The 24,325-nt window shown below is 44.9% G+C and overlaps 2 long non-coding RNA genes across 2 annotated transcripts in view; both read left to right on the forward strand.

Moving 5' to 3' along the window:
- The window catches only part of LOC146425627 (uncharacterized), a 449,835-nt gene that overhangs the window by 218,005 nt on the left and 207,505 nt on the right, over positions 1–24,325 (forward strand). The gene's annotated exons all lie outside the window — the stretch shown is intronic.
- Positions 225–24,011, forward strand: LOC146425633 (uncharacterized). The gene is made up of 4 exons (XR_014846493.1): positions 225–991; positions 21,838–22,209; positions 22,920–23,494; positions 23,526–24,011. It is a non-coding gene; the product is annotated as an uncharacterized LOC146425633 (long non-coding RNA).

Consider the following 24,325-nt stretch of genomic DNA (forward strand, 5'->3'; position numbering starts at 1 on the left):
GTCCTATTTGTTAGTTTTAGATCAAATTTATTAAGATTAAGCTTTATTTGTTTTCAGAAACATTAATTTTAAGTTTTAAATTTGTTAGTTTATATTATTATTCACAAAAAACCTTTGCAGTTTTATCTTCTTTAGTTAAAGTCAAATGATAATGTCCACTGTTTTCAAATATTTCACCTCACCTTATATGGTTATCTGCAAAAATAGTAACATGTTAAGACACTCTCCTTATTTATATTAATCAAAGCTTGTTTATGAGATGTTCTAAGAAAACCCTCCTACTTAGGGCCTAGGCTCTGGCCAAGCCTCAGTCCTAACTAGCTGGGAAACATGCCATGAGTCCCAAGTGTTCTGCACCAAAATGTGATCAAGTAATTTTAACATGCCAAATTGACCTTATAAAAGCTAAACCTTCTTCCAGGAAAACGTAGAGTCCTTACCCGGGAAAAGTTCTCCAAGCTTTACCCGTGAAGTGAATGTTTTCAGCAATGACAGTTCCTGGACCGTGGCAACATAACTAAATAACTAGTAATATTTCCTTAAGTAAATTTATAATAATTGTAGTAATAAAAATTACTTATAGCAAAGCAAATTAATCTGATAACAGACAACGTCTGTTCTCACAAACAAAACGGGGGAATTTGTTGGAAAACACAGTTTTCCAGCAAAATTTGTGTTAGTTGAGCAGGCCTGAACAAAGCCTTAGCATAGGCAGGCCTCAGTAAAAATCCTAGTAAAGTGTCATGAGAAGCTAAAACCTGAGAACACAGCTGTGTGTTTCTAGGCTGTGGAAAAAATGTTATGAGAAAAGATAGGGAGTCAGAAGTGTTATGAGAAAAGAATAAGGGAGTCACCAGGAAAAACCCTGATTATGTGAGAACAGACTGCAGATACGTGTGTAACTATAATTAGTAACATCTGTAACAGTATATAAGTTTCTCGTTTGATGAAATAGAATGAAGCTTGCTTTATATCTCACATTGAGACTGCCGTGAGTTTCCTCGCGCTGCTCGTCACTCCAGGATAGACCACGGCTCTCAGCTGCAGAGTAAAGCACATTCTCTACCTCTGTCCTGTCCTGACTGGGCCAAGGGCTACTGCATGAGCGATCTCCTGCTTGATCTGGGTGAAAGCTTGCTGCTGTTCAGGGCCCCAGTGTAAATCATTTTTCTTACGGGTAACCAGGTAAAGAGGGCTCACGATCCGGCTGCACTCAGGAATGTGCATTTTCCAAAAGCCTATGGCTCCCTGGAAAGCTTGCGTCTCCTTTTTGTTGGTTGGTGGAGACATTGCAGTGATTTTATTGATGACCTCAGTGGGAATCTGACGCCATCTGTCTTGCCACTTGTATTGGTTTGAAAACAAACCAGTGGGAGACCACAAGTCAGGAATGAAAGTAAAAATAAGTGAAATAATACAAGGAAAAAGCACTGACAAAGTCAGATACAACCTGACACCCTGTTAGGGTGATGGTAGCAGTCCAACTGAAGTAGTTCAGTTCAAGCGGTGATCCTGTGAAGGTCTGGTCTCCAGCTGAAGGTCCAGTGGTAGTTCTTGTCCTCTGGAAACCCAGTAGACAGGGCTAGCTCAGGCAGTTCCAAGGCCAGGTTATATCCAGGTGGGAACACCTGGCTCCTCCCTCCTGGGCAGAGCATCCCACAATGGGATGAGATAAGTCCATGAGTCATGTGGTGGTTCCCTGATGGCCCATTGTCTGTCATCCGGGGTGGGTCATTAGCAGGTGATAGCAGCTAATGGCCCACAGCTGGTGGTAATAGAATAATTAAATACATCTATATTGCACCCTAGGACACCACTTCACTCCCAGGAACTGGATCTCTTTGGCAGGCCCCTTGACTTTGCTCTTTTTGATGGCAAAACCAGCTTCCAGGAGAATCTGGATGATTTTCTCTCCTTTCTCAAATACTTCTTCTGCCGTGTTCCCCCACACAATGATGTCGTCGATGTACTGCAAGTGTTCTGGAGCCTCACCCCTTTCCAGTGCAGCCTGGACCAGCCCATGGCAGATGGTGGGACTGTGTTTCCACCCCTGGGGCAGTCAATTCCAGGTATATTGCACGCCCCTCCAGGTGAAAGCAAACTGAGGCCTGCACTCTGCTGCCAGAGGAATGGAGAAAAATGCATTAGCAATGTCCGTAGTGGCATACCATTTCGCTGCCTTGGACTCTAGCTCATACTGGAGCTCCAACATGTCCGGCACGGCAGCACTCAGAAGTGGAGTCACCTCATTTAAGGCACAATAGTCTACTGTTAATCTCCATTCTCCTTCAGTTTTGCACACGGGCCAAATGGGGCTGTTAAAGGATGAATGGGTCCTGCTGACCACCCATTGGCTCTCCAGCTCACAGATTAGTTTGTGAATGGGAATCACAAGATCACGAGTTGTCCGGTACTGTCGGCGATGCACAATCGAGGTGGCAATCAGTACTTGTTGCTCTTCCCCTTTCAGGAGTCTTACTGCGGATGGGTTCTCTGACAGTCCAGGGAAGGTGTTCAATTGTTTTATGCCCTCTGTCTCCACAGCAGCTATCCCAAATGCCCACTTGAGTCCCTTTGGTCTTTGAAATATCCATTTCGGAGGAAGTCTATACCCAGAATACATGGGGCCTCTGGGCCAGTCACAATGGAATGTTCTTTCCACTCTTTTTCAGTCAGGCTCACTTCAGCTTTTACCAGGGTCAAGTCTTGTGATCCTCCTGTCACGCTGGAAATAGAAACAGGTTCTGCCCCCACGTGTCGTGATGGAATTTTCATGCACTGTGCACCAGTGTCAACTAAAGCCTCGTATTCTTGTGGCTCTAATGTGCCAGGCCACCGAATCCACACTGTCCAAAAAATGCAGTTCTCCCTGGTCTCTACCTGGCTAGAGGCAGGGCCCCTCTAACTCTGGTGGACATGTGTATTAGAGGTTCCTTCAAGGGGATCAGACATGTTGACTGGAGCTACTTCCCTTCTGGTGGAGTTCCCTCTCTGAGTCTTGCCCTCCTTCAATTTACGCACTCGTCGTGCCAGGACAGCAGTGGGTTGTCCATCCAACCTCTTCATGTTTTCTCCACTTTCACACAGGAAATACCACAACTCAAGTCGAGGGGTGTATCAGGTTCTCATAGCTGAGGAGCATCTGCTTGGGGTAACAGAACCTTTGATCTGTACTGTCGAGATTTGGAGAAGGCTGTCTTTAAACTCCTTACTGAGTTTCTCATGATTCTCCTCTATCTTATCTTCTAGTTTCTGCGGACATGTTTCTACAGCTGAGATTCTTGCATTCGTTGGGCTATGCACAGCATCTGCATACACTCGGAGCTTCCTTGCCATATCACTCATGATCTCATGCCCATCATCTCGCTTCATCATTGCTAAAGCAGAAGCATACTCTGATGGCCCAAGCCGTAGGAGTTTCCGCCACATTACAGGTGTACATTCTACCCCATCTGGATCTACAAGCAGGGCTGGGTTTCCCATGTCCTCTGGGAAGACAATCTCTACCACTGCCATTTCTCTCAAGCGTTGAATCTCTTGTTCTATGATCCTCCACGGGGTTTGGCGTATATAGAGATTGTCGGGGCATAGGTATCTTTCCCTCGCACCTTTGATAACTCGTCTCCAGAGGCTGCAACAGTCAGTCCCATCCCGTATTGCTTGAGTGATATCTGGGTAAAGTGACACAGTCCCCAAATGCCTTGCTTCAGTAGCGTCTAGAAGTGTAACATCGCCCACAGCATCCCAAAGATGGACTAACTAATTATAGATTCACCATCTCGTTGGACATAATCTTTTCTTAGGCCGCAAAGGTGTCTCACAGTCATGGATTCAACAATGATCTCTGACTCAGTTGCTGACTTTGAGGATCCCTCTCCACCATCACCTGGGCGATCAGTCTTGACTTGGGTTTTCTTGCTTCTCATAACAGGAGCAACTGCCACTTGCTTAGGCTCCCTGTCTTCCTGTTCTATAGTATCTGACAGTGTACGATAAGCATATGCCAGGGTCCAACATATTGCACTGCAGTTGTGTGACTGTACAGATTCTCTCCCATGGGAAACTTTCCCTTTTCTCTTTAGCTATAAAGAAAACATAAGATAAACACTATAGGAACAGAGAATGTTTTGGAATGGGTGTTGGGACACCTTGGCCAATCACCCCGAGGGGTGGGTGACCGCTGGCCAATCTGAATGGATTTCTCTGCACTATAAAAGTCAGTTTTTTCATAATAAAGTTTCTTCTTCGCTTGAACTTCGTGTGTACTGTTAACTGTTTCGCTCCATTATCGGTTCAACAGCGACATCTGGTGATCATCGACATGTACTACACGCGCCGCTGAGAGGTACGACCGCACCCGTTCCCCCTCCCCTCTCCGCCCGCCTGGCTTGGGGGTCGGAAGGATAAATGGACCTCCCCCTGCCAAAAGACAGCCTTTTTCTGTCCCTCCTGAAGGACCCCTGGGGCGGTCCAAGGGTCAGGTGGAGACAGCTCCTGGTCAGTGCCCTGTTATACTGGGCTGTGGGCCATGGCTTCTCGGAAGTGTTGGAGGCCCAAGTGGACTCAGCTGTGTGGCTGCGAGTCAGGGGCACGCTCTTGAGAGAGCTGGTGTATGGAAATCCAAAAACTGTGTGTTTATATCACACATGGAGGCGCATCTGGGATTCCTTAAGAGAGCAAGAACCTCGGATAGGAGAAGATGATCTCTCTCTCTGTCTAGATTCCTTGCTCTTGGCTAACGAGAGCCTGTCTAAGAAGTCCCCGCCCCAGGCCGACCCGGCCATGGCAGATGCGTCCGCCCAGCACAAATATATCTCTCCACGGGACTATGTCCCTCCTAAGTACACACATCCTATGGCAGAGATGTTGAAACAGGAAAAGAACTGGCAGGGTTCCGCAGTTACTGCCTCCACACCACCACCGGTTCCCCCATGAAATGCCGCTGCCCCACCCCCTGGGCCAGAGCCCCCAGCACGGCCTGGGAAAGGACGGACCCCAGTTCCATCCATTCAAACCGCAGACTCGGGGATGCCAATGCTAGCACAAACCACGTGACCTGGCACGGCGCAGCCTGAATCACAAGTGGCCACTGCCCCGGGCGGCTTTCTACAGGCTGCAACCGCGCCTGGCCCGGGAGGAGATCCCCTCCCATCGGCTGCGTATGTGCCAAGTGGTCCCTTCCAGACAGCAGCCGTGGTCCTTCCGGGACAAAATCCCCAGACGCCGGCTGCGCAAATACCTGGGTTTCTGCAAAAGTCACCCCTCCTCTCGAACCAGCTTTTAATGGATATCCTGAGCGAGCTCACTGGGATCCGCCAGGACTTGGTGGAGACCCGTTTGCGAGAGACCCCTCCACCTGGGGCGGGGTGGCCCGGAGGTACCCACTCCAGCAACCTGGAAGGCAGCCAGGATTCATCCCGTGGCAACAGCGGAAGTGACGGCAGGGACGCAGATAGATTCCGGGCAGGATAGGCGTGTCCCAGCAACAGTTCTGGTGGCAGAGGCGACCCCAGCATGGCACGCCGATCTAGCTGCTTCTATGCCATCACAGCAGACGATTTTAACTGATGCTGTGCCAGTGCAAACAGAGGGGCCCCCCAATGTTCTACCTGTGTTGCTCCCTTCTCTGCACTCCACTCCGAGCTCCACCACCATGCCGTCTCTCGGCAAAATTCTGCATCTGGCCAGACTCCATAGTTCGTGATAGGGCTTGCGGAGATGCCCCAGTCTGATGACTCAGACAGTGAATTAGACTAAGTGCCTGCTCCAGGGCGAAAGGCTGCAGTGGCAGGATGGCGGAAGAAGCACCTGCTTCAGAACCGCCCTTGGACATTCCCAGACTGTACGGTGACAGTACGCCCAAGGAACCCCCAACGTTTCTGGGAATCGGTAAAGTTGGGCATGCTGGAGGAGGGAATTTGGAATCTTTTAGAAAAACTAGGGTTGCCAGGCCAGACCAGAGACCCTGAAGGGAATCTGGTGGCTGTTACGGAACCTCTAGGAAGTGTACCAGCAGATCAAGGTGATACTAGCACCCCGCAAGGGGATGCCCAAGCCTTTCCTGTGTTCAAGGCTCCCCTGAATTCGGGTCAGGAACATAGCCATGACATCATTGCATGGAAAGTGGTGCAAGACTTGCAAACAAAGGTAGCACAATATGGGCTTTCCTCTCCAGAGGTCATGCAAATTATTAGAGTGATAAATACTGACCTACTTACTCCATTCGATATTAAGCATTTAGGTCAAGTTCTGTTCCAGCCTTTGCAATATGCAGTTTTTGAGAATAACTGGAGAAAAATGGCTGAAAAACAGACAATGCAGAATATGGGCTTGCCTCCTGACAACCCTAGACATGCAGTTGGGGTGGATGTCCTTATGGGAACAAATTTTTTTCTAGCCCCAACATCCAAGCTACTTGGGATCCTCAGATCCTGGAGCAAGCCCAAAGATCGGTATGGGAGCCATCATAAAAACCATAGACATGGCTGCCCCAAAAACACTGTATTCTAAAATATCTTGGGGCAGTCTGAGCATTTCCTGACTTTTGTAGAGAAGGTAGCGGCAGCCCTGGAAAGGCAAGTGGAAGATGATTCATTGAGACAGATATTGTGCAAACAGTTGGCAAGAGACAATGGCAATGACTAGTGTAGAAAGATCATAAATGCCCTACCAGGGGAACCTACACTCGCAGAAATGGTAGAAGCTTGCTCTAAGGTGGGATCAGGGAACCAAAAGAGGTCTGCCTTGGCTGCAATTCTACCGCCTGGTCAGGTACCCCCTGACCGTGGACAAAAGCAGCCCAAGGCTGAGAACAAACGGAAATGAGTGAAATCAAAGCAGAAGGAGAATTCAGGTATCGGGATTCCCCGGTGCAGGAGGTATGGTGGGCCAGGGCACTGTTCAGACTATTGCAGGTCTCAGTACCATGTAGATGGTTGACCTCTGTTGGGAAACATGAAGAGGGGTGCAAAAAGGGGGAGTTGCCCCCCAACACAAGCATTTCCCCAGAACAGGGCAATGGCACAGGCCTATCCAGTCAATTTGGAGACGGCACTCAAGGACCAGCCCGGGTTGACGTCTACACCGCAAGAGCAGTCATCCTAGAATCTGGTGACGCCCATAGGGTTCCCTTGGATGCGCATGGACCCCTAGGTCAGGGATTCAGGGCGCTGCTTGTGGGGAGGCCTGATGTCACCCACCAAGGGATTTTTGTCCACTCAGAAGTTATAGATGCTGATTTTACAGGCCAGATTCATGCTACGGTTTCCATGTCAAATCCCCCTGTCACTATCCCTGAAAATACTCACATTGCTCAATTATTGCCTTTTGAGCCTTGTGCCCCCAGGGCAGAGCAACAAGTTTGCGGAGGTAACAGCACTGAGTCGCCGGGACTTCTGCAGGTCTGCTAGGCTGCAGACATTTCTAGTCAGAGGCCACAGATGACATGTATCCTTGTCCGCCGAAAGCTCGTCCGCACCGGATTCAGCTCAAAGGTTTGATTGATACGAGTGCTGATGTAACGATTCTCTCCTCCTCTTCATAGCCTTCTTCATGGCCTCTAGCCCCTGTGGGATCAGCCATTGCAGGGCTAGGAGGAACCACACAGAGCCAACTGAGCAAATGACCTGTGTTGGTGAAAGACTCGGAGGGACACATGGCCACAATCCGGCCCTATGTTACTTTGGCTCCAGTTAACCTGTGGGGACGGGATGTGTTGGCAGCCTGGGGGGTGCGGATCAGGACAAATTTTTGATAAGGGTCACTGTGTGCAAGGGTGCACCGTATTCTACGCTATCTCTCTGATGGCTGACCAAAACACCCATATGGGAACCACAGTGGCCCCTGCCAAAAGACAAATTAGTTGCCCTTTGTCAGCTGGTTCAGGAGCAATTGCAACAGGGACACATTGAGCTTTCAACTAGTCCCTGGAATACCCCCGTTTTCGTAATAAAGAAAAAATTGGGGAAATGGAGACTGTTGCAAGATCTCTGGAAAGTTAATGCAGTGATGGAAAGTATGGAGAGCTTGCAGCCAGGTATGCCCTCACCCACAATGATCCCTGCAGGGTGGGAAATTTTGATCTTTGATTTGAAAGATTGTTTTTTCACAATTCCTTTGCACCCCAATGACAGACCAAATGTTGCCTTTACTGTGCCTGCAATTAACAATGCTGAGCCTGTAAAGAGATTTCAATGGAAATTGTTACCTCAGGGCATGAAGAATAGCCTGACTATCTGTCAATGTTATGTTACTCAGGCCTTGTCCGGAATCCATGAGCAGTTTCCTGAGGCACTCTGATACAATTCTATGGATGATATCCTGGTGGCAGCATCCACCCAGGACGAGTTGCAGAGGTTACAGCCTCGATTGCTCGCTGCCCTGCATTCCTATGGGTTGCAAGTGGCTCCGGAGAAAGTTCAACAGCAGCCTCCTTGGAAATATTTGGGAGTCAAAATCTTGGATCGAACCATACAACATCAAGAGGTGCAGTTGTTGGACTCTATTAAGACCCTGAATGATGCCCAAAAATTGCTCAGTATCATCAATTGGTTACATCCTTATTTAGGACTAACCACCACACAAATTTCCTTGCTTTTTAATATTTTAATGGGGGACTCTGATCTAAACTCACCTCGGAAATTGACTCCTGAGGTGCGACAAGCGCTGAACGAGGTGCAGCAGGCTGTTACTGCTTGTCAGGTTTATCAAGTGGATCCTTCTATTGTTATCACTGTTTTTATTACTGCTCCAGACCTTCATCCTGCAGGTATCATTGGCCAGTGGAACAAACAATGGGATGACCTTTTGCATATCCTGGAATGGGTCTTTTTGGCCCATCAGCCAAAAAAGACAGCACCCACATTGTTCAAATTGATCACTTGTCTGATAATTAAATGCCATCATCGGTCTTTACAATTGATGGCAGCGGATCCTGCAACGATTGCTGTTCCAGTATCGCCGGACAGCTTTGAATGGAGCCTTGCTAATAGCTCTCCTTTGCAAAGTGCACTGCAGAACTTCTCAGGGCAGATTGCTTACCACCTGCCCGCCACAAATTGCTGCAGCTAGCAAATTCAACCAGTTTCACTTTGCGGCCAAAGAATAGTCGGGTGCCAGTGCACGGACCCACCGTCTTCAAGGATGGTTCTGGGGAAACAAGAAAGGCCATTGTTACCTGGAAGGAGGGATCTGAGTGGCAGGTGCTGAAAGGCCATGAGTCAGGCTCTGCCCATCTGGTCGAATTGAAGGCAGTTTCCATGGCTTTTCAGCGGTTCTCTCAGGTACCTTTGAATTTGGTCACTGACTCTGCTTATGTAGCAGATATAACCAAACGTTTAGATTGTTCACTTCTAAAAGAAGTCAATAATGCGGCTCTGTTTTCCCTATTGCGAACTTTGTGGAAGGCAATTCAAGTTTGAGTGCATCCATATTGTATTTTGCACATTCGAAGCCACACCAATTTACCAGGTTTTATAACAGAAGGCAATGCCAGGGCTGACATGTTATCCAACCCTGTGTGAATGGCACCTCAGCCTGACAAAATTGCACAAGCCAAGTCATCACACGATTTCTTTCATCAGAGTGGACATACCCTGCACAAGCAGTTTCAATTGACTCCAACTAAGGCTCGTGACGTTGTCAGTGCTTGTGCTGATTGCCATGGACTTGCTGCACCTCTGCCACCCAGGGTAAACCCCAGAGGCCTAAAGGCCTTGCAGCTCTGGCAGACCGATATGACGCACATCCCTGAATTTGGCCGATTCAAATATGTGCATGTGTCTATTGACACTTTTTCCTCAGCTGTGTGGGTGTCTGCTCATACTGGAGAAAAGAGTCGTGATGGCATTGCCCATTGGAAATTCGCCTTCTTGGTCCTGGGCGTGCCATGTACCGTGAAAACCGATAATGGTCCTGCCTATGCCTCACAGAAGACGCGGCAGTTTTTGCACCTATGGGGTGTAGACCATAAATTCAGTATTCTGCATTCTCCTACTTGCCAAGCCATTGTTTAATGTGCTCATGGTACTTTGAAGTGTGTTTTGGAAAAGCAAAAAGGGGGAATCCATGGGGAAACCCCAAAGAGCTGACTGGAAAAAGCTTTGTATACAATCAATTGCCTCACAGCACCACTGAATTCGAATAATCCTGTGATCTTGAACCATTTTCTCTCTTTGCAGTCGTCAGGCGAGATGCACTTGTCCTGGGCGAAGGTCTGGGTACGGAACCTACTTACTAACACCTGGGAAGGCCCGCATGAGCTTATTGCTTGGGGTCGTGGGTATGCTTGCGTTTCCACAGATACTGGGGTATGATGGCTGCCTGCAAGATGCGTTCGCCCTGACCTGCAGCTCCAGAGACAGAACCGACAACCTCAAAATGATAACCAGAATGCAGAACATCAACTGAATGATCCTTCTGATGATGGTCAGGACATCTACCATCAGGCAGATGGTCCTTCCACAAGCAGAGTGAATTTTAAGTTTATTATGGAGTCAGAAAGCAAGGACTTTGAAAGCCATGTTTAGAATTAATTTTGATAGAATTATGATATAGATTAAGTTTTGATAGATGCATCACCCATGGTATTGCTGGAGAGTCTCTCTGTCCACCTTAAATCAGCATCTGGTTTGGGCTCTGTTCGGTAAATAGCCACTACCCAGCAGACCCTGTTATCGGTATTCAATTTAGGCTCTGTTTGGTAACTGGCCACTACCAAGCAGATCCTTCATGCTGAGTTTGTTCTCCCTTCTTCAAGGGACCTACAGAGGATCACAAGCAATGCCTTTCCATTTTTAAACAAAAAGGGGGAGCTGTGACTGTACAGATTCTCTCCCATGGGAAACTTTCCCTTTCTCTTTAGCTATAAAAAAACATAAGATAAACACTATGGGAAGGGAGAACGTTTTGGAATGGGGGTTGAGATGCCTCGGCCAATCACCCCGAGGTGTGGGTAATTGTTGGCCAATCCGAACGCCTTTCTCTATACTATAAAACTCAGATGTTTCATAATAAACTCTCTACTCCATCTTCTCCGCTTGGCTTTGTGTGGGCTGAGTTTCGCTCTGTTACCAGTTCAACAGCGACAGCTTTTCATAGAAAAATTTGACTACTTTGCTATATTCTTCAATCCACTGCTTACAATACCCCACTAGTCCTAATAGCTTTCTAACTTCTTTTTTAGTTTGCAGTGGGGGAAGAGATAATATACCCTGCACTCTTTCTGGATCTAACTTTTTGCTCCCCTGGCTTAACCAATGTCCTAAGTATTTCACTTCCCGCTCCACAAACTGTAGCTTTTTCTTTGAAACTCGTAACCCCCTTTTCCCAAGAAAATTTAACAGATCAATAGTGGTGCTCCGAACTGTTTCTTCATCTGATTCTGATATTAATAAATCATCTACATATTGTAAAATAAGTGTTTCTTCACTTCGTTCAAAAGACATAAGGATAGCTTCTAAAGTTTGGCCAAACAAATTTGGGGATTCTGTAAAACCCTGGGGCAATCTAGTCCACCGTAATTGCTGCTTTCTTCTGGTCTCAGGATCCTCCCTTCAAATGCAAAGAAGTCCTTCCTGTTTTCTGCTAATGGGCAAGCCCAAAATGCATCTTTTAAATCTATTACACTGTACCATGTGTGACAGGGACAGATGTTGGGGAAGAGGAAATAGGAAAGCCTTATAGATATGATTACCTGGCAAAAGATGCTGAAAACAAGCTCTGAGTTACTGAACAGCTAGAAAACAATGGTATAGCCGACTGAAAGTAATCCCCTTCTTGATGAAACAATACCCTCTGCCAGCAGGCAGGTCCAAGGGTCAAAGCAGACGCTGCCTGCTTGGCAGAGGGTCCAAAAAGCAGGTTTTAGAGTTTAAAATATAACCCCGTATGGTAATGCGATGATTCTTATAGGTTGTATGTAAATGCTGTAGAGTTTGTAGCTTGTCTTAGATTGGTTAGAGGGAATTAGAATATTCAACAGAGAAGATGATTTATTGCATTGTAAACAGCAAATCGCTCTCTTTTACTCTCTTTTACGCTCTTTTTACTCTCTTCTTTCTGCTCTCTCTCTCTCTTTTCTCTGGCCTGCTTTGGGCTGCGTCTTGCAGCCCAGCAGGCCTCTCACGCCCATGCTCTTTCGCAATAAACCCTCACGTTCTAAAACTCATCTTTAGAGATCTCTTGTCCCTATTTTATCCCCATAACTAAACCCCACGGAGTCTATTCTTACAGACAGATATGGTTTAAAAGGGTATAAGGGTTAGAAACTACAGGGAATCATGTATGTGTCCTTTTGCTAAATTCTCTTAGATCCTGAACCAATTTATATGTTCCATCAGCCTTATTTAGCAGTAATATCGGGGTATTGTGAGGTGACATGCAGGGTTCTAAAGCTCCTTCTTGCAGCAATTTGTCAATTATTGGTTTTAACCCCATCCTTCCTTCCTTATAAATTGCATATTGCCTGACCTTTATGGGGTGAGATGGTTGCTCTATGTTTATTTTGATTGGCTTTATGTTTATCTTTCCCCTATTATTTTCAGATGCTCACACTTCTGGTTCAATTTTATTTTCATCTTCATCAGTTAAATTTTTGCTTTCATTTGTCCTTCTTCTGGGAATACACCTATACCTAATAGTAATTGCAAATCTTGCCCCAATAAATTCTGTCCGGCACCTGGGACTAATAATAAGTCTCCAGTAGCAAATCGGTTAGGGCCTTCTACGTGTACATTTTTGATTAAAGGTACTTTAAACCCTTCGTCCTTTGCCCGTATTACACTAATACCTTTTTACTTGTACAGCATCTCTCATGAACCTTTAATATACAGGTTCTATTGGCTCTGGTATCTACTAAAAATTCCATTTCTTCTTCCTGGGGTCCTATTTTTAATTTTATCAAGGGCTCAGTTTGATGTTCCATCCCCAGTATAAAAAGCCCCTGACGTCCCTATGTGATTTCCCCTTCAAACGCTTTTATATCTTTGGCACGTCTTGGGCAATTTCTTCTTAAGTGCCCAGAGACACCATAGTAATGACAATGAAACTTTGCTGGTTTTTCTGTTGTTGTTTCCCCAGGGGTCTCTAATTGCTTTGCTGAGCACCTTCCTGACCCCTTTTCTTTCTGGGTCCCCCCCATTTTATTAGGGGATTCTGCTTCTTTCATAGTGGCAACCATGATTTTTGCTTTGGCCTTTGCTTTTTCTTCGTCCCTCCAGACATATACTCTTTGTGCTTCTTTCAATGAATCTTGTAAACCCCTGTCCTGCCAATCCTCTAATTGTATTGGTTTGAAAACAAACCAGTGGGAGATCACAAGTCAAGATTGAAATTAAAAATAAGTGAAATAATACAAGGAAAGGCACTGACAAAGTCAGATACAACCTAACACCCTGTTAGGGTGGTAGTAGCAGTCCAACTGAAGTAGTCCAGTTGAAGCGGTGATCCTGTGAAGGTCTAGTCTCCAGCTGAAGATCCAGTGGTAGTTCTTGTCCTCTGGGAACCCAGTAGACAGGGCTAGCTCAGGCAGTTCCAAGGCCAGGTTATATCCAGGTGGGAACACCTGGCTCCTCCCTCCTGGGCAGAGCATCCCACAATGGGATAAGTCCATGAGTCACACGGTGGGTCCGTGATGGCCCATTGTCTATCATCTGGGGTGGGTCATTAGCAGGTGATAACAGCTAACGGCCCACAGCTGGTGGTAATAGAATACTTAAATACATCTATATTGCAACCTAGGACACTAATTTTTCTAACTTCTTTCAAATATCTGGCCAGGAATGCTTAACAAAATTTACTTTTAGCATCACTTGTCCCACTGGGCTGGAGGGATCGACACCAGAAAATTGTTGTATTGCCTTTCTGAGTCTTTCTAACCATTGGGTGGGGGTTTCATCCTTCCCTTGTCGGCTATCAAATGCCCGAGCTGCATTCTGTCCCCTTGGGGCTGCTTCTTTTATTGCTCTTAGAATTAGATTTCAAAAATCAGCCGTTTTTTCTACCCTGAGGCTGATTCTGGTCCCATTGGGGACTCTGAAGAGACATTTTTTGATCAGCAGGTACACCTTGTTGATTTTCTCTTTCCCATATCCCCATCATTTCCACTCTAATAATTTGTCGTTGTTCTGGGGTGAATAATATACTCATAATTGATTGCATCTCTTCCCATGTGTATGTCTTTGGCCCCAGAAATTGGTCAAACTGCTCTGCTAGACCCAAGGGATCCTCTAACAATGCTTTAATCTCTTTTTTTAAAACCTTCATACGTCTGCAGAGTTTAAGGGGACATTCACAAATCCAATTCCTCCCTGTGCCCCCCCCACAGAGGAACCTCCCTTAAAGGGAATAACTTTCCCTCTTCCCTTTCTTCTATTATCCTTGAGCGTGTAACTGGACGGCGTGGTGGGGGGTTTTCTTCCCTGAGCGGGGCTTCCTCTCCCTGTGGCAGGGGTCCCTCTTGTGGGGGAGCTTCTACAACGACGGGTTTATAGGGCAGAGGGAGATGTTCTAAGGGGTCCCATTTGCATCCCTCTGACTTAGTTTTATCTTCCTCTACTTTCAGAATTGTTGTGGGTCTCACTTCTGATCCCTTCCAACATGCAGCCTTCCTCTAGATTATAAGGCTTCTTTCTGTTAACAGATACATTTAAAGCTTGGCACATCCAACCCTCACAGGAACCATATTTTGGCCAATGTAGATTATCAGATCTAATTTTTCTTTCTGCCCATATCATCATAAAAAAGTTTATCATTTTAACTTTATCTTTTCCCTTATAACATTAGATTCATCCCAATACTTTATCATAACCCCCAGTGGGCTATCAGGTGGTATATTAGCCACCACTTTTCTGTGGTTCTTGGAATTTGTTTTGCTTGCTTCTTGTCCCATGTTAGTGCAACTTTCTGCCCGTTAATCTTCTTCTTGCACACTTCTATTAATTTCTTATCTACTTTTCCAAACAGTTCTTGTCTTTTTGGATAAGAAGACTGGACTACAAAGAAAACTATTTCATGAGCTTAACTCAAACCAAACATAATCAAACCACTAATAACACTGAACTATCAATAGTAAGGCTATTGACAGAGTTATGTTGCTAAGCCAAACAAACAGAAGTAAACACCAAAAAAGGAGAAAAGAGAAAGAAGAAAAAGAAAGAAAAACAAACAAACAAAAACAAATGAAAACAAACAAAAAACCAACTAAACCCTAAGCAAAAAATCAAAAAGAAAAAGAAAACAACAACAAAAAATCCCAAACAAACAAAAAAACCCACAATACCAAGCTTCCAATAAATCTGCACTACAGAGCTAAATCCCTCTGTTTTAGGTACCTTTAGTCTTAATCAGATTTCCCCGTGGACCATCCAGGAAATCGCTCTCTTCTCAAGGAGTTCTACCCCTATGGGTTTTAACTCCTAGAATTCCTACCAAGGTGTCCAACTCCTAAGAATTCTGAAGAATTTCTATCAAGGGGTTCTGACTCCTAAGGAATTCCTGTCAGAAAATTCCAATCAAGGTGTCTAACTCCTAAGAATTCCAGGGAATTCCTACCAAGGAGTTCTGACTCCTAAGGAATTATTTTTCTGGAGGGGGGATCATTCAGCATATCTCTTTCGTTTCACTCAGTCACCGGCCGTTCCTATCGCGAGAAGACGGAAATGCGGTTAAAAGAGCTCCACACTCACTTTGCAGATCCAGCTGTCTGGTCTACGTTTCAAGCACACCGCATTCAAGCCCCCCCTTTTTCACGTCCCCCGCACAAGAACTTACCTGTGTCCTCTTGTCTTGTTCGGGTCTTCGTACGTACAAGAATTATGGGTGATTTGCCACAGTTTTCTTCAAGGGAGCTGAGCTCAAAAAAAAAAGGTTTTCCTTTGTTCTACGAATTAGGACATGTTTTTGATTACTGCTGGCTAGTGCCTGCTGTCTTCTTGCTGGGCCTACAGAATACTGTTAGAGGCGTCCCTCCCCCCAGCAAGAAAGCGGGTCCTAGCGGAGTATCACGTCAGGGTCACCAGTTGATATAAACAAATTCACAAGCTGACAGTTTTAGAAATATAATCTTGAACATTTATTAGGGGAACAAAGGCTTATGGCGCCGGGCGGGTGTGGCAAATTAGTCTTTGTCAGCTGCGCACCCTATTCATCTTAATGTGTATTTAAGTACTTTCTGTAACTGTTACATATTCATTAAGTCCTGAAAAAAAGCTATTTACACTTCAACCACCCCTCTTTCTTCGATCTTTGCCCCCTTTCGCCAGCGCAGCTGTCTTGGGTCCTCTGGTTTGCCTCAGGGCTGAAGGCAGAAATCCCCTCTCAATGTTTCTTCAGCTCTAATTCAATTTGTGGCTGACAGTTTCTCAGGGAGGTGTGAATGGAGATAACAGATTTCCTGGGATGCATGAGGTTTATTTCTTTTTATTTCTTTATGGTGTCTTGATCTCTGGCCTTGTGGCTTATCAGCTTAAAAGACATTTATTACCATGTATTTCTTAGCATGTTTTCTAACATATTACAATTATTTTGAAGTTATAATTCACTCTAACTTTGTTTCTGCTTAACTATATTTTACCTTAGTGCTACTTTACACAGTACATTATCACTTGTAAATGTTAAATTCTGAGAAAGGAGCAGTTATTAGATAAGGCAGAATACGTAAATTCTAGAAACCCAGAGAAACAGGATTCCCTTAATCTTATCAAGATAAGAGGGGCAAAAGAATCCGTTTGAAGCCAGCACAAGAAATCGCTGAATCATCCCATGGAGGACTGTAGCAACGTGGGTTTTAGGATTCCATGTGCTCCTTTGTTCCTCTGCTTTGTATACCATTGGTTCATTTTGAAATATGCTCTGCTGTACCTCAAAACCTATTGGTGTGTAACCCTCCTGCCCATCTTCCCTTTGTCCTCCTGGGACTGGCTCAGAGAGAGCCAGCCCCTGCCCCCTCTCCTTCCCCTTAACAGGCAGAGCCTGGATCAGCTCGTGGTCTTTCCATCTCTGGGCTGGCACCCCTTATCCCGTTCCTGCCTTTCCTCCCCCCTTCTCCTCCCCTGCAACCCCCTTTTCCCCGTTACCCCAAATAAACCCATCTGCCAGAACAAAGATGGAGTCCAGTTTCTTCCTTCGTATCACGATATTCCTGCTTGAATTGACGTGGTTGGAAGACTGCCGCCATGCCGCGGAACCTCGGGGGCCGCCCGCTCCAGATCCGGTGGGATTTACACGAACCAGAGACCCGGTCCGGGGGGGAGCCGGCCTGTGCCACCCTCCCGGACCCCATTACAACAGAGGACTACACATGCTCCAGAGAGAAGAGTGAAAAGTGCATTGTGAAGAAGACTACTGGGACCTTCATCCTGGAGGGGTTTTTGGGGGGTCTCCAAAGACCACTGGGACATACGGAGCATGCGTGATGCACATGCTAATAATATTAATGACTTCCGAGAAATTATTTGTATAACCACTCCTATCTCGGGGAATGTGATGAATATTCATGGATTTTACCTATAACACTATGTCTCTGGAGGAACCGAGGTGTGTGTGTTTGGAGGAGTGAACTCCCCCACACCCTGTGCACCGAATAAAAGCAAATACCCACTTCTCTGACTTTGTCTTTGAAGTGTCTCCAGGCTCACTTGGGGTGAATCAATTCATATATGCAAAAGCCAACATTCACTATTCACTCATTTATCACAGACATTCTATGGGTTTCCAAAAAAAAGGCCTTAACATTCACTTTCCTGTGACCCCACCCAATGACCAGCATATAAGTTTTACTCAAAGGTCCTTTACAACTGGTTACTATGGAACAAGTTGCCTCATTATCTACTAGAAAATCAGTTATTTCATTCCCCAGCTTTACTGGAACCAGGGGATTGGCTAGGGATATTTTAATATTCTTCCCCAGTCCCCTTTTTTCAGCTTTGAACATTATCAGGCCAACAAATCTTGTCTGGGATCTGTTTATATGTAGGCATCCACTCTTCCAATGGCCCTTTCTTCTGCAGAGGGCACATTGATTAAGGCCCAACAGGGTATGCACTTGGGTATTAAATCCTTGACCATGTCCTACACTATTTCTTCAACCTCTTCTTCTGCCCCTTTCCTTATTGGCACTGTGATAAATACATATTATAGTATTGGCTTTTTGCAAATATCAAAATGGATGCTATTTGTATAATGTTAATTCTTATAGAAGTAGCTTTGTTATAAAGATATAATAACTAAATGCCTTTATTTTTCTTTGCAACTAACTTAGATATAGTGGTGAAATAGCTAATATAGTTGTTTTAGAATACTTATAGTTAGCTTACAATAATTAAACCACCTGCTTAGTTGGATAACATCCGAAAAGCGGGAGTGACAAGGATCCCTGCATCTGACATTTCTATCAGCAACCGTCACCTGCTGGAACCATGGAACGGAAGGCAGATTCACGACTCTTCAAAAGGAATACGTATGCTCTAAAAAGGCGGGCCAGAGGAGGGGCCATGCTAAAAGGTTCCTGGAACATGCAAACTAGTTTGAAGAAATGTTTGAATATGCATAATTGTCTATGAATATGCATTGAATGATGCAATAGTTGACCTATGTATAGGATGTGCTGCATAGTCACGGTGTGCTTTTGGCTAAGGGCCAAGCACCCAATGTTGTTACTTTGCTTTGCTGTCTTTGCCCCCTATTGTCCTTTATTAAATTTTTTAAAATTCTAACAGGAGAGTGAACTTTGTTTCTCACAGCACTTCCTTGTCCTCTGCCTGCATACCTTGTGGCTGCCGCTGTAAATTGCGAGGCTTGTATCCTCATCTCCTTTTTTTCTTTTTTCTCCTTCCTCACTTTCTTTAAAACACCGCTTTCCCACATCACATCCTGCACTTTTCCCTTTTTTCCTTTCACTCTTTCTGCCAGACCATAAATTCCATTGGCATTATTCATTAACAGATTACATTTCCTTCTAATATCATGATTGTGTCTTAAAGAGACAAGCAAATCCACACACACAATTCCATTTTTCTAACTGTTTGCAAAACAACAGTAGTTGCAAAGTAGCATTATAATTCAATGACCCATTCTCTGGCCACTGTTCCCCAGCATCCAAATGATACATTGGCCACTATTGATTACAATACTTCATCTTTTCTTAAAGGATCTCCTTTGAACTTATTCCAATGTTTTAGGATGCATCTGAGATGAGTACAAGGGGATACTTCTGTAGAACCTGCAACACCCATTTTACATCATAAATATTTTACACCATCAACTCTTTAACCCAAGCTTCACGCACTCAACTCTGACCTCTGTCAGCAAAGGTAAGACCCTTACTGCAGCGGCGCGGACTCACAAGCAGCCCTCCCCCCGCTGTGTGGGGAGGACTGCTCCTGAGCCTAAACACGCAGGGAGGGCTCTCAGTGGCCGCGAGCTGTGAGGCTGTCCAGACGGGGTCTTTATAGAATCGTGGCAGTTCGAGAAAGGCAGCTTTTTCATTCCAGACTTCCAATCGGTTTATTAGGATAATAGGGGGGGGGAACTGGGGAGCGGGGGAGGGGAGAAGCAGGGGAGGATGTGAGCTCCATGGAGGCCGGAATCAAAGAGACCTGGTTCCGGGTCCCGCAGGGCTTTTATCCGTGGGGTTGGGAGGCGGTCCTGGCTCACATCAGCCAGTCAGGAAGGGTCAGAGGGGAGGGATCAGGGAAGGGGACACGCATTACAACACCTTACTATGTGTCTATATGGGAAGCTTTTGGCCAAGCTCCTGCTGAAGACCTTTTCTGTGCATGTAAGACTCTCCTAGGTACGACTTACACAGGGCAAATCAGAAAAGCAGCTATTTACCTCAGGGATTCCTTCCCTCCTCTGGTCAAATACTTCATATTGGTGTTGCACCATTGGGTCCTTGGTCTTCTGGCTTTGGAGTGGGTCATACAGAGTCCCCAAACAAAGGTCGGTGCATGCTGGCATCTGTTCAATCAAACCTCTCCACTTTGGGTAAACAGTCAAACTGGACAAGGCCTTTTAGTTTAGTCCCATGTGGGTCACCAGAAAAATGTCCCTAAAAGCGGGATTTGTCCCTGGGTGTGGAGTAAGCCAATCTCACACACAGAGCCAAGGTATTTGCTTATTTCATATTTGTGCAAAGATGGGTGCTAGGTGGTAAATCCACAAATCAAGCACATCGATTCTCAAAACTTTACACTATTTATACATTTTAGCAAACAAAGAAATCATGGGATCATTGGCTACAAGTTACCTAGTTCTGTTGTTAATTAGTATTCTACCTTCTATTGGTTGAATGATTCTCTTGCTTTTCATGCTAATTAGTCCATATGCTCAGTCTTTCTCTTCTTATGAGTTGGTGGGTTTCTTGAATTGGTGGTTGTGAATTGGTTGTGAGTCTCCCCCCACCAGAATTACCTTTTACCTAGTGTGAGAGACTGGAGGGATTGTTGGCTTGAAACATTTCAGGCGCATGTGTGGGGGAAGGGGCAGGTTGGGCCTTGCCCTGGCAAGGTGATGCACTGCTCTGCACACCCCACCCCCCTGGGCCTGTATCCCAGCCCCTGCAGTGGCCATCAATCACTGGCACAGGAGAGGCAGCACTCCACACCCCACTCCTGGAACCCAAATCTAGCCCCAGAGTGGCCAGATGACCAGGAGTCCCACCTGGGGGAAGGGCTCAGGAAAGCCAAAGGGTACTTTAGCTAGAACATGAAGTAAGCACGTCTTGACCCTACCTCCTCTTGAAATTTTTATCAACTGAACAGTGCTGAAACCAGGAGTGGTAGCTATATTTTTTCTTTTCTATTTTCTTTCTTTCTTTCTTTCTTTCTTTCTTTCTTTCTTTCTTTCTTTCTTTCTTTCTTTCTTTCTTTCTCTCTCTCTCTCTCTCTCTCTCTCTCTCTCTCTCTCTTTCTTCTTCTAATTCCCTCTTCTCAGAATTTTGAGTAACTTAAAATCAGATGGGCTGGGAGTTTGCTAAGCTGAATGGGCTATGTTAATGTTTTGTTAAATGTTTTATGTTGATTGAATACTGTTCTAAACTTTTGCCAAAATTCTCTGATTTTCTGAAGTTGCCAGTAAAGTTTTCTGTTGTTTTGACCTCTTGAGAATATCTTGTCCGTATTTCTCCTGTGCATCTAACTCAGAATACATAAAAAAAATATAAGCCCTTTTAAGAGTCTCATCGAGTCAGTTTTTGGGGCCTTACACTTAGTTGATAGTGATTTAAGCACAGTTGCTGAGTTGGCTTTTTTAGTTTCTTATCTCTGCCAAATGTCTTTGAGGTCTGTCCACTATCAGTAGCACAACCTTCTCAAACTCTGCTATAAAACTCCAGGCCTAAACAAACAAAGCAAAACAATACATCCTTCCCCGCTCTTTGAGGCTATGAAGCCTGTTTTGCAATTCACTGATAAGGCAAGACCCTCTTTGGCAACCTCTTGCTTTCTTTGTAACTCTCTGAGTATATTATTAACTGTCTCTGACTCTTGAGATAGCATGAGCATGTTGGAAAACACAGTTTTCCAGCAAAAATTGTGTTAGTTGAGCAGGCCTGAACAAAACCTCAGCATACGCAGGCCTCAGTAAAAATCCTAACAAGCTGCAATAGCTTGCTTCCCTGAGAATGCTTCGTGAGAAAATATCAAGATGCAGCTGTGTAAGGAATGTACGGGAGTGAACTTGTGATTAACAAAGAATGAGGAGGAAAAACCCTGATTATGTGAGAACAAACTGCAAATATGTGTGTAATTATAATTAGTAACATCTGTAACAGTATATAAGTTTCTCATTTGGTGAAATAAAATGGAGCTTACTTATATCTCACATTGAGACTGCCATGAGTTCCCTCTCGCCGCTTCGTCAAATGGTGACCTCCGACGTGATACGGAGATACAGGTAGCAGGACTTAGGACCCTGCTCCGAGAAGCAACGACCACGGACACTGGCAGCAGAGTTTTACGACCCTGCCCCAGACAGCGGCGAGAACGGAGAGGTACCGGAGCAGCGCCAGTGGGCCAAGGTCATCGCCCCTGCCAGGAGGGAGGTGATCTGAGGGCCTGGGCCGAAAAAGACCCGCTTCCGTAAGGGCTTATAACCTCGGAAAAGCTGCACTGACCTTGGCGACCGTGTAATAAGGAGAGACGCCCCAGCGGAGCGCTCGGACGGCGGCGACCATGTTACTTTAAACCCAGCTGGACCATAATGGAGACGGAGGTAGCCCAATTTTTATTGTTAGGCACTCTATCGCACTTAGCTGGTCTAATGGTGGTGGGACAAGCCTATGGATTTTTTACAAATCCTGTTACAGTATTCGACGTAAAAGAGTGGTTAAATTATGGAGCTAGTTTACTTCTGGAAGGTGATAAAATTGCAAAAAAGCTTGGTAAACCATGGAGTAAAGTCATAGCCTGTTTACAACTACATGCAGCAGAGCGAGAACTTGCAAAGGTAGCAACACAAAAAATTGCAGCCGCAAAGAGCAGAGAAAAACCTGAGAGTTGCCGTTCTGTTTTTAACATGCAAAGAACTCCGGCAGCTGCGGAGCAGCCGGGGAAGCCCCCCCCACCAGGGGGGAGGGAGAATCGTAGCCCTCTATCGCTCCCAGCACTACCAAGGGGAGGGCGCTCCGCGCGGCTGCCGGCAGCCGAGAATACAAAGTTACCCGATTGGATGAAAAAACTATTCTTGTGTCAATGTATCATAGAACTTAGCAACTTTACAATGAAAAACATCTTAGCTGCTTTGTTTGAGAGTGCCACCGTTGAATTTTTGCCAGAACAACTGAATATGATTCTAGAGAGAGCTCAAATATCGCGGGTAAAGTGCCAAAGTAGCCAGAAATCACCCCGGTGTTATCGATGTGGCAGCGAAAAACACATACGAAAAAGTTGTAACGAGAAAGTTTGGTGTTCCTGCTGCAACAGAGATACTCACAGCACAGAGGCTTGTAAAAGCAAGACCGGCAGCTGCGCAGCAGCGACGGCCCCGATGAAGAAATGATTGACAGCTTCAGCAGCGAATCAGAACTAACCAACAGCGTTGCCAGCGGAAACAGCAGTCTGATACCAGAATGGAGTTGTTTCTGCTTGTAGTCATGGAGAACTTTCAGGAGTTCTTCCCTTTCGCTCTCTAGCTGCAGAAACAGATCTTTGAACACGTTCTCCAGCTGTTCTCCCCAAGACCTCTAATTATTCGCTTTGCCAGATGAAACACCTATTACCAAGTGTCAGCACCTTCTACAAGCTAACACCAGCTGCATCTATGTTTTCAGAGTACCCTGTTAATTAGTGCAAACAAGTTATAGTTTGTACTTGTTTCCAGCATTTTACTAATAAAGAAGCATTGTAACAAGATATTATCCTGATAAAAAATAACACCTTGATTGCTAAAGCCTGAACGAAAGCTGAATTTTGCTAAAGTGTTGCTTAAGATAGTGTTTGTGTGTATGTTGCAGGCCTGCTGAAAGTGTTGAACTGCTGAAAGTGTTGAACTGCTGAAAGTGTTGAGTGCTTTAATGTGTAACTGCTGAGAGTGTTGTTTGCTTTTCGAGTGCTTTAATGTGTAGATGAAACCTGTAACTGCTGAGAGTGTGGTTTTGATTTCTGGAGAGTTTTTATGTGTGAATGAAACCTATGAGTAAAGTTCTACTGAATAGTTTTAGTTACCTGTTAAGTGCCTTTGGTTAAGTATAGATTCTGTTAGAGTTAAGTAATATTGAATTTAAATTCTATTAAGTTTTAGATTCTGTTAAAGTTAAATTCTGTTAAGTAATATCAAGTGATATTAATTTGAAATCTGTTAAGTTTTAAATTCCGTTAGAGTTAAGTTTGTTAGAGTGATATCAATTTTAAATTCCATTGAGTTTGAATCCAATTATAGTTAAGCCTCTTCAGTGTTAGTTTACTATTTGTTAGTTTTAGATCAAATTTATTAAGATCAAGCTTTATTCATTTTCAGTGCTATTGATTTTAAGTTTTAAATTTGTTAGTTTATATTATTATTCACAAAAAGCCTTTGCAGTTTTATCTTCCTTAGTTAAAGTCAAATAATAATGTCAACTATTTTCAAATATTTCATCTCACCTTCTATAGTTATCTACAAAAATAGTAACATGTTAAGATACCCTCCTTATTGATATTAATCAAAGCTTGTTTATAAGATGTTCTAAGAAAACCCTCCTACTTAGGGCCTAGGCTCTGGCCAAGCCTCAGTCCTAACTAGCTGGGAAACATGCCATGAGTCCCAAGTGTTCTGCACCAAAATGTGATCAAGTAATTTTAACTTACCAAATTGAGTTTATAAAAGCTAAACCTTCTTCTAGGTAAACTTG

This window comes from Lichenostomus cassidix, chromosome W, assembly GCF_008360975.1.
Source record: "Lichenostomus cassidix isolate B80296 chromosome W, HeHo_3.0, whole genome shotgun sequence".
Taxonomy (NCBI): Eukaryota; Metazoa; Chordata; class Aves; order Passeriformes; family Meliphagidae; genus Lichenostomus; species Lichenostomus cassidix.